This window comes from Nematostella vectensis, chromosome 14, assembly GCF_932526225.1.
Source record: "Nematostella vectensis chromosome 14, jaNemVect1.1, whole genome shotgun sequence".
NCBI lineage: Eukaryota > Metazoa > Cnidaria > Anthozoa > Actiniaria > Edwardsiidae > Nematostella > Nematostella vectensis.
In genome coordinates, this window is record NC_064047.1 from 15,102,485 (window position 1) to 15,112,620 (window position 10,136).

At 33.2% G+C, this 10,136-nt stretch overlaps 1 long non-coding RNA gene across 1 annotated transcript; it reads left to right on the plus strand.

The window, feature by feature from the left end:
- Positions 1-6,035: 6,035 nt before the first annotated feature.
- On the plus strand, positions 6,036-8,876 carry LOC125559875. Its single transcript, XR_007306573.1, has 3 exons — positions 6,036-6,305; positions 7,274-7,382; positions 8,067-8,876. It is a non-coding gene; the product is annotated as an uncharacterized LOC125559875 (long non-coding RNA).
- Positions 8,877-10,136: the final 1,260 nt, after the last annotated feature.

Consider the following 10,136-nt stretch of genomic DNA (forward strand, 5'->3'; position numbering starts at 1 on the left):
GTAGCTTAGTTACAGTTGGGTATTAAGGGGTATAGGGTAGTTAGTCCTAGGTCGTAGGGGTGTAGCTTAGCTAGGTGTATGTACTTAGGGGTATAGGCTAGTTAGTGCTAGGACATAGGGGTGGGTACACAGGGTATAGGGTAGGTAAGTGCTCGGTTATAGGGGTGTAGTTTAGTTAGGGTTGGGTATTCAGGGGTATAAGGTAGTTAGTGCTATGTCACAGGGGTGTAGCTTAGCAAGTGTTGGGTACTCAGGGGTAAAGTGTAGTTATTGCTAGGTCATAGGGGTGAGGCTCAGTTAGGGGTAGGTATACAGGAGTATAGCGTAGCTAGTGCTAGGCCGTTGGGGTGTATCTTAGTTAGGCGTGGTTACTCAGGGATATAGGGTAGCTATTATTATTAATTATTATTATTAATTATTATTATTAATTATTATTATTATTATGTACCCATATTACATAGCTCTTGAAACCCTGTGACTGGTTGAACCATCCCCTAAAACCCTGCACCTCCTAGACCAAGCCATTGATACCCTCTACTTATGTGTACCCACTCATTTATAACTTGCACCCCTATGACCTAGTTCTTGATATCATTGACCCTTATTACCATCACTTGAAGTCTAGTACCCGTTTGACCAACTCTTGTTAATCTGTACACCTGTCAACTCACCCACTAACTCACTTATCTTAACGTCCCCTTAACGGCCTTATCTTAACACCCCTGAACCCAATCAACCCAAGTTGATCTGACCTGGATTCGAACCACGGGCCTCTTGTTTGAGAAGCGAAGCCAGTACCACTGAGCTATCGCGCCACTCTCTTGAAAACTAGAAGTAACTACCGTATAGCCTTGTTTACCCAGCCTTATAAAGTATAGAGTAGTTTTTCCTTGATATCTCGAGAGTGGCGCTATGGCTTAGTGGTACGGGCTTCGCTTCTCAAGCAAACGGGCCAGGGTTCGAATCCAGGTAAGATAAACTAGAGACTTTTTCAGGGGTGTTAAGGTAAGGACGGTGGCATTATGGGGTGGGTGCACAGGGGAAAAGGATATAAACGGCAGGGTCACAGGTGTGCAAGTTGGTAAGCGCTTGGTCATACATGGGTAAAGGGTAGTTATGTGATTAGGTGTCATAGGGGTGTAGGTCAGTTAGGGATGGGTAGGCAGGGATATAGGGTAGTAAGTGCTAGGTCATAGAGGTGTAGCTTTGTTAGGGGTTGGTACTCAGGGGTATAGGGTAGTAAGTGCTAAGTCATACGGGTTTAGCTTAGTTAGGGGTGGGTACTCAAGGGTATAGGGTAGTTACAGCCAAGTCATAAGGGTGTAGCTTAGTTACGGGTGGGTATTCAGGGGTATAGGGTAGTTAGTGCTAGGTAGTAGAGGTGTAGTTTAGTTAGGGTTGGGTACAAAGGGTTATAGGGTAGGTAAGTGCTCGGTAATAGGGGTGTAGTTTAGTTAGGGTTGGGTATTCAGGGGTATAAGGTAGTTAGTGCTACGTCACAGGGGTGTAGCTTAGCAATGGGTGGGTACTCAGGGGTAAAGTGTAGTTAGTGCTAGGTCATAGGGGTGAGGCTCAGTTAGGGGTAGGTATTCAGGAGTATAGCGTAGTTAGTGCTAGGTCGTAGGGGTGTAGCTTAGTTAGGCGTGGATACTCAGGGATATGAAGTGTTATTTTGAAGTGTTATTATGAAGTGTTATTATGAAGTGTTATTATCAAGTGTTATTATCAAGTGTTATTATCAAGTGTTATTATCAAGTGTTATTATCAAGTGTTATTATCAAGTGTTATTATCAAGTGTTATTATCAAGTGTTATTATGAAGTGTTATTATCAAGTGTTATTATGAAGTGTTATTATCAAGTGTTATTATCAAGTGTTATTATGAAGTGTTATTATCAAGTGTTATTATCAAGTGTTATTATGAAGTGTTATTATCAAGTGTTATTATCAAGTGTTATTATCAAGTGTTATTATCAAGTGTTATTATCAAGTGTTATTATCAAGTGTTATTATCAAGTGTTATTATGAAGTGTTATTATCAAGTGTTATTATCAAGTGTTATTATCAAGTGTTATTATCAAGTGTTATTATCAAGTGTTATTATCAAGTGTTATTATCAAGTGTTATTATCAAGTGTTATTATCAAGTGTTATTATCAAGTGTTATTATCAAGTGTTATTATCAAGTGTTATTATCAAGTGTTATTATCAAGTGTTATTATCAAGTGTTATTATCAAGTGTTATTATCAAGTGTTATTATCAAGTGTTATTATCAAGTGTTATTATCAAGTGTTATTATCAAGTGTTATTATCAAGTGTTATTATCAAGTGTTATTATCAAGTGTTATTATCAAGTGTTATTATCAAGTGTTATTATCAAGTGTTATTATCAAGTGTTATTATCAAGTGTTATTATCAAGTGTTATTATCAAGTGTTATTATCAAGTGTTATTATCAAGTGTTATTATCAAGTGTTATTATCAAGTGTTATTATCAAGTGTTATTATCAAGTGTTATTATCAAGTGTTATTATCAAGTGTTATTATCAAGTGTTATTATCAAGTGTTATTATCAAGTGTTATTATCAAGTGTTATTATCAAGTGTTATTATCAAGTGTTATTATCAAGTGTTATTATCAAGTGTTATTATCAAGTGTTATTATCAAGTGTTATTATCAAGTGTTATTATCAAGTGTTATTATCAAGTGTTATTATCAAGTGTTATTATCAAGTGTTATTATCAAGTGTTATTATCAAGTGTTATTATCAAGTGTTATTATCAAGTGTTATTATCAAGTGTTATTATCAAGTGTTATTATCAAGTGTTATTATCAAGTGTTATTATCAAGTGTTATTATCAAGTGTTATTATCAAGTGTTATTATCAAGTGTTATTATCAAGTGTTATTATCAAGTGTTATTATCAAGTGTTATTATCAAGTGTTATTATCAAGTGTTATTATCAAGTGTTATTATCAAGTGTTATTATCAAGTGTTATTATCAAGTGTTATTATCAAGTGTTATTATCAAGTGTTATTATCAAGTGTTATTATCAAGTGTTATTATCAAGTGTTATTATCAAGTGTTATTATCAAGTGTTATTATCAAGTGTTATTATCAAGTGTTATTATCAAGTGTTATTATCAAGTGTTATTATCAAGTGTTATTATCAAGTGTTATTATCAAGTGTTATTATCAAGTGTTATTATCAAGTGTTATTATCAAGTGTTATTATCAAGTGTTATTATCAAGTGTTATTATCAAGTGTTATTATCAAGTGTTATTATCAAGTGTTATTATCAAGTGTTATTATCAAGTGTTATTATCAAGTGTTATTATCAAGTGTTATTATCAAGTGTTATTATCAAGTGTTATTATCAAGTGTTATTATCAAGTGTTATTATCAAGTGTTATTATCAAGTGTTATTATCAAGTGTTATTATCAAGTGTTATTATCAAGTGTTATTATCAAGTGTTATTATCAAGTGTTATTATCAAGTGTTATTATCAAGTGTTATTATCAAGTGTTATTATCAAGTGTTATTATCAAGTGTTATTATCAAGTGTTATTATCAAGTGTTATTATCAAGTGTTATTATCAAGTGTTATTATCAAGTGTTATTATCAAGTGTTATTATCAAGTGTTATTATCAAGTGTTATTATCAAGTGTTATTATCAAGTGTTATTATCAAGTGTTATTATCAAGTGTTATTATCAAGTGTTATTATCAAGTGTTATTATCAAGTGTTATTATCAAGTGTTATTATCAAGTGTTATTATCAAGTGTTATTATCAAGTGTTATTATCAAGTGTTATTATCAAGTGTTATTATCAAGTGTTATTATCAAGTGTTATTATCAAGTGTTATTATCAAGTGTTATTATCAAGTGTTATTATCAAGTGTTATTATCAAGTGTTATTATCAAGTGTTATTATCAAGTGTTATTATCAAGTGTTATTATCAAGTGTTATTATCAAGTGTTATTATCAAGTGTTATTATCAAGTGTTATTATCAAGTGTTATTATCAAGTGTTATTATCAAGTGTTATTATCAAGTGTTATTATCAAGTGTTATTATCAAGTGTTATTATCAAGTGTTATTATCAAGTGTTATTATCAAGTGTTATTATCAAGTGTTATTATCAAGTGTTATTATCAAGTGTTATTATCAAGTGTTATTATCAAGTGTTATTATCAAGTGTTATTATCAAGTGTTATTATCAAGTGTTATTATCAAGTGTTATTATCAAGTGTTATTATCAAGTGTTATTATCAAGTGTTATTATCAAGTGTTATTATCAAGTGTTATTATCAAGTGTTATTATCAAGTGTTATTATCAAGTGTTATTATCAAGTGTTATTATCAAGTGTTATTATCAAGTGTTATTATCAAGTGTTATTATCAAGTGTTATTATCAAGTGTTATTATCAAGTGTTATTATCAAGTGTTATTATCAAGTGTTATTATCAAGTGTTATTATCAAGTGTTATTATCAAGTGTTATTATCAAGTGTTATTATCAAGTGTTATTATCAAGTGTTATTATCAAGTGTTATTATCAAGTGTTATTATCAAGTGTTATTATCAAGTGTTATTATCAAGTGTTATTATCAAGTGTTATTATCAAGTGTTATTATCAAGTGTTATTATCAAGTGTTATTATCAAGTGTTATTATCAAGTGTTATTATCAAGTGTTATTATCAAGTGTTATTATCAAGTGTTATTATCAAGTGTTATTATCAAGTGTTATTATCAAGTGTTATTATCAAGTGTTATTATCAAGTGTTATTATCAAGTGTTATTATCAAGTGTTATTATCAAGTGTTATTATCAAGTGTTATTATCAAGTGTTATTATCAAGTGTTATTATCAAGTGTTATTATCAAGTGTTATTATCAAGTGTTATTATCAAGTGTTATTATCAAGTGTTATTATCAAGTGTTATTATCAAGTGTTATTATCAAGTGTTATTATCAAGTGTTATTATCAAGTGTTATTATCAAGTGTTATTATCAAGTGTTATTATCAAGTGTTATTATCAAGTGTTATTATCAAGTGTTATTATCAAGTGTTATTATTAAGTGTTATTATTAAGTGTTATTATTAAGTGTTATTATTAAGTGTTATTATTAAGTGTTATTATTAAGTGTTATTATTAAGTGTTATTATTAAGTGTTATTATTAAGTGTTATTATTAAGTGTTATTATTAAGTGTTATTATTAAGTGTTATTATTAAGTGTTATTATTAAGTGTTATTATTAAGTGTTATTATTAAGTGTTATTATTAAGTCAAATTTCCTAGCTCTTGAAACCCTGTGACTGGTTGAACCATCCCCTAAAACCCTGCACCTCCAAGACCAAGCCATTGATACCCTCTACCCCTGTGTACCCACTCATTCATAACTTGCACCCCTATGACCTAGTTCTTGATATCATTGACCCTTATTACCATCCCTTGAAGTCTAGTACCCGTTTGACCAACTCTTGTTACCCTGTACACCCTGTCAACTCACCCACAAACTCACTTATCTTAACGTCCCCTTAACGTCCTTATCTAACACCCCTGAGAAAATCCCAAGTTGATCTGACCTGGATTCGAACCACGGGCCTCTTGTTTGAGAAGCGAAGCCCGTACCACTGAGCTATCGCGCCACTCTCTTGAAAACTAGAAGTAACTACCGTATAGCCTTGTTTACCCAGCCTTATAAGGTATAGAGTAGTTTTTCCTTGATATCTCGAGAGTGGCGCTATGGCTCAGTGGTACGGGCCATTTTTTTGCTAATATCAGGAACGTTTTATAAAACGCACATAAATAGCTTTAAGAATATTCGGTTCTTGTTTAACCAAGTGATTTGTATTTTGGCAAAAAGAAAAAGCGATGAAAAATTGATATTCGCATTATTTTAGGATTACTTTGCCTTTAGCAGTAATAATAACAGCTTCACCGGCGGGGAGGAAGTCAGTCATATGCGAGAGGAAGTGACGCGCAAGCGTATCTATTGTTTTCCCTTCACGTGACTACCAAGGCGGGCTATTTGCATAGCGTGTTTAGAAGTGTGACTTTGGTTCATCTAACTTCTCTCTAAATCCACTCCGAAAGATGCGCTATTTCTTTCAATGACATCAAATCGAATGGCAAAGCCTACCAATGAAAACATGTTGACCACATAACCCTCAAGTTTTGAGGGAAAACAAAGCTTTAAATGCGGGAAATCAGCGACTGCGTGCGTGAGGTGAGAATTCAACAGTGAAGACAAAACTCGCTGAAATTGTCGCCGAAAGGGAGCCCCAGAGACTTTCAGGTAAGCCTAACTGATCGGAACCAGTTCTTGTTTATTCGTTTCTTGAATATCTTTTGTCTTTAAGGGCAACCTTTCGAGTTTAGGCGTTTTTTTTTTCCTCTTTGAGTAGTGTCTATCATTCGATTCGAATCAGCGTTCCGCCGGACGCTAAAGAGCCTTCGGTTCTATCTTATCTGGCCAGCGGAGAAATCTTATATTCTTCACATGAAGCACTTGTTTTATTGAATTGTATTTTATACAAATCAATGTTTTTTTTTAAGATTATGCTCGGTTGTTATTGAGCTAGTACATTGCTTGGCATCTCTTTATTTTTCTGGTAATCATTAAGAATAATTAATCACAGAACAATGCCAATATTCTCAGCCTAGATTTCAAATTCCAAATCAATTGTTGTTATAATTATTGTTGTTTTTTCCTGGGATAATGCTATCCCAGAAAAAAAAACACAACAAATGCAACCAGATATAGAATGATGATTTTCAATGGTAAGAACTACCCTTTTACATTTTCAGCAGAAAATCCCTAAGAAATGTTGCATTTTTGATTGTGTCTGTTTACTATAAGTTTTAGTTGTCCAGTATTTTATGCTTTGGTTCAAAAAAAGGATGACACTTAATTCAAAGTCAGTCAACATAATCAATATAAGCAATCAATATCAGGGGTTTCATTAGAAGGCAGGTACTGGCAGTTAACCGCCGCCGTCAACTTAAAACGCTGATCTCAGATCTAATAAAGTTTGCAAATGAAGCATGATTCGTGATAAAATACCATTTGACATTATGCTATGGTCACTATCATCTATTCTTGCTTTTGATTGTTTTTCATTAAGTTAATTGTCTGTTACTTTTGAACATATTCATTTTTTATTGCTTGAGAGTCGTAGCGTTTTTTTTTGCCACCATCCTTGATGTGAAGCAAGAAAGATGTTTCTGCGATTCGAGCCTGCCAATTGATTTTTTCCCTTTTAGCTGCATTTAACAGTATTTCCAAAGCCTGAAGGATAACATATATAGAAAGTATGATGGGACACTGGATGCTCATAGGAAATCATGCAGACAGTACCAGACGGTCATCATAGTGAGTATTTAAAATTGAATATTGTTGGTGTAGTTAAACCCTCTGAATTTTCTCATTAAAATTTTCTCTTTAACACAATAGCATTTTAGTTTTTATGAACTCCTTTTATTCTTAAAATTTCCACAAAGGTTTTGATAGGTTGGTATCAATATTGCTATTATACTTGCTTGAATGGCTCTTTTAAAGGATTGTATTAAAATTTTAAATTCTGTATTTGCTGGAAAAAGTAGACTTGCACTTGTGCAACACTTGTGTGTTTGTGAACAAATCAAATGACTTTTTGTTTGGTGAACTTGCACTCTCTCCAGCCTTTGGTGGCAGAATAACAGCACAACAAGTAACTAATTCAGCATTTACAAACTATCCAGAAAATTAGAGATTGTCAGTAAGGGCTTATCCCCTTGTGTGAGGGTGCCACACAAAAAGCCATCGGATCACCTTAGTGCAAGTTTACTTGGGGAGTGCACTAATGAAAAAACAATATAGATTCCAAAAAGGATGACAAAATAAAATAATAGTTTCTGAAGCCATAGTCACTTCTCTTTCCTGGTCAAGAAAATATGAAACTGTGCAAAGCTTTTCCTGCATTTATGGCTATGAAGAAGGGAATAATCAATTGAGCTCGACAAGTATAGGCTTTATAAAACAGTGCAGATACTTATCAAACAATTTCTTCCTTTACAGAAACAGCAGAAAGTCCTAAATGCTGCGGAGACTATTAACTGGCCAGAGGAGAAGGAGAGGTTTGCCAATGTTCTGAATGATGTACAAAACATTTCATCAGAGAAGAGCGAGGAAGAGGGAGATGGGGTTGTCTTCTTCTTTAAATCATTGAATTGGGAGAGAAAAAAGCTTAGGATTTTGAAGGTGTTAGAAAGCCATCACTGACAATGTAACTTAGTCGCAGGGCTTTGCTCAAGATGGCAAAGAGAGTGAGAGGAGTAAGACGATCAGACAGACCCTGTCCAGAGAACACCAAGAAATAGGCAGTATTAAAGCGAACCTCCAATGAGATGCTTGACGGCAGTGCACCAAGATCTCTACATACCTCTACCCCGCAGCGTCCAACACAATCCAATAGTATTTAGTCCATATTTGTCAGCAGGGAATAGGGTTATGTAAGTCTATTTCTTTTTATATCATCAATACAAAATATTTCTTAAAAATCAAATACGATTTACAAGGCTCTTGTTAATTTTTGGCTAGAGCTTTTCAGCCTTTTTAAATAATTTTCATGATGTTTTTGTCTCTATTCTACATTTGTATATACATATAAAAACATTGATTATTTCCTACTTTCATAAAATATGCTTTTGAGTCAAGCTGACTGTTTGATTTTTGTTCTACATTAGTTTTCGTAGTTAGCATTTTATCACATAAAAGATGGCTTTTTAGATGTAAGTTATAAGATTTGTATATCAAATCAGATTTCATGCCATTATGCACATGTAAGAGACGACAGAGGATTTAAATAAAAATAGAATGGAAGCTTAATATTGATTGTGTCTCCCTGCTCAAAAATTATTATGATGATGTGGATTAAACTATGCAAAATTCTCAGTGCTCCACCACAATCTATATTGAAAAACACCTAGAAACGTTATTTATAGGTTCTTAAATATGAAATTGAGATAAACTTTCTAAATGTTAAAAGGTGAAATTTAATGAGTTCATAATAGTTATATAAAGGTACACTTGAATGGCTTTAAAAATTCAGGATAGTCACATAAACGTTTATTTAAGGAGCTTAAAAGAAATTTAAAGATAATATTTAATGGCTTTAAAATTCAGGAAAGTTACATTAATGTTTATTTAAGGAACTTAAAAGTTATTAAAGATAAGATTTACTGAGATTTACGTGTTCAGGATAGTTTCATAAAGTTTAAATTTTTGTATCTTTCAGTGGTTTTCTTAAAGGTTTCGAAATGAACGTTTCGAAACCCTTAAAAAAGCGCTGAAAGGTACTTATAGTTAATATTTCAGCCTACTGAAAGATACACTGAAATGTATCTAAAGTTTAAATTTCTTCGCCTTTTTGTATACATTTAAAGGTACTTATTTCCTTTTTTTCGTCCAGTGAGGGGTATAGGGTAGTAAGTGCTAAGTCATATGGGTGTAGCTTAGTTAGCGGTGGGTACTCATGGGTATAGGGTAGTTAGTGCTAGGTAGTAGAGGTGTAGTTTAGTTAGGGTTGGGTATTCAGGAGTATAGGCTAGTTAGTGCTAGGTCGTAAGGGTGTAGCTTAGCTAGGTGTGGGTACTCAGGGGTATAGGCTAGTTAGTGCTAGGACATACGGGTGTAGTTTAGTTAGGGGTGGGTACTCAGGGTTATAGGGTAGGTAACTGCTCGGTTATAGGGGTGTAGTTCAGTTAGGGTTGGGTATTCAGGGGTATAGGGTAGTTACAGCCAAGTCATAAGGGTGTAGCTTAGTTAGGGGTGGGTATTCAGGGGTAAAGTGTAGTTATTGCTAGGTCATAGGGGTGAGGCTTAGTTAGGGGTAGGTATTCAGGAGTATAGCCTAGCTAGTGCTAGGTCGTAGGGGTGTAGCTTAGTTAGGGGTGGATACTCAGGGATATAGGGTAGCTATTATTATTAATTATTATCATTAATTATTATAATGTACCCATATTACCTAGATCTTTAAACCCTGTGCCTGTTTGAACCATCCCCTAAAACCCTGCACCTCCAAGACCAAGCCATTGATACCCTCTACCCCTGTGTACCCACTCATTCATAACTTGCACCCAGAGTAGT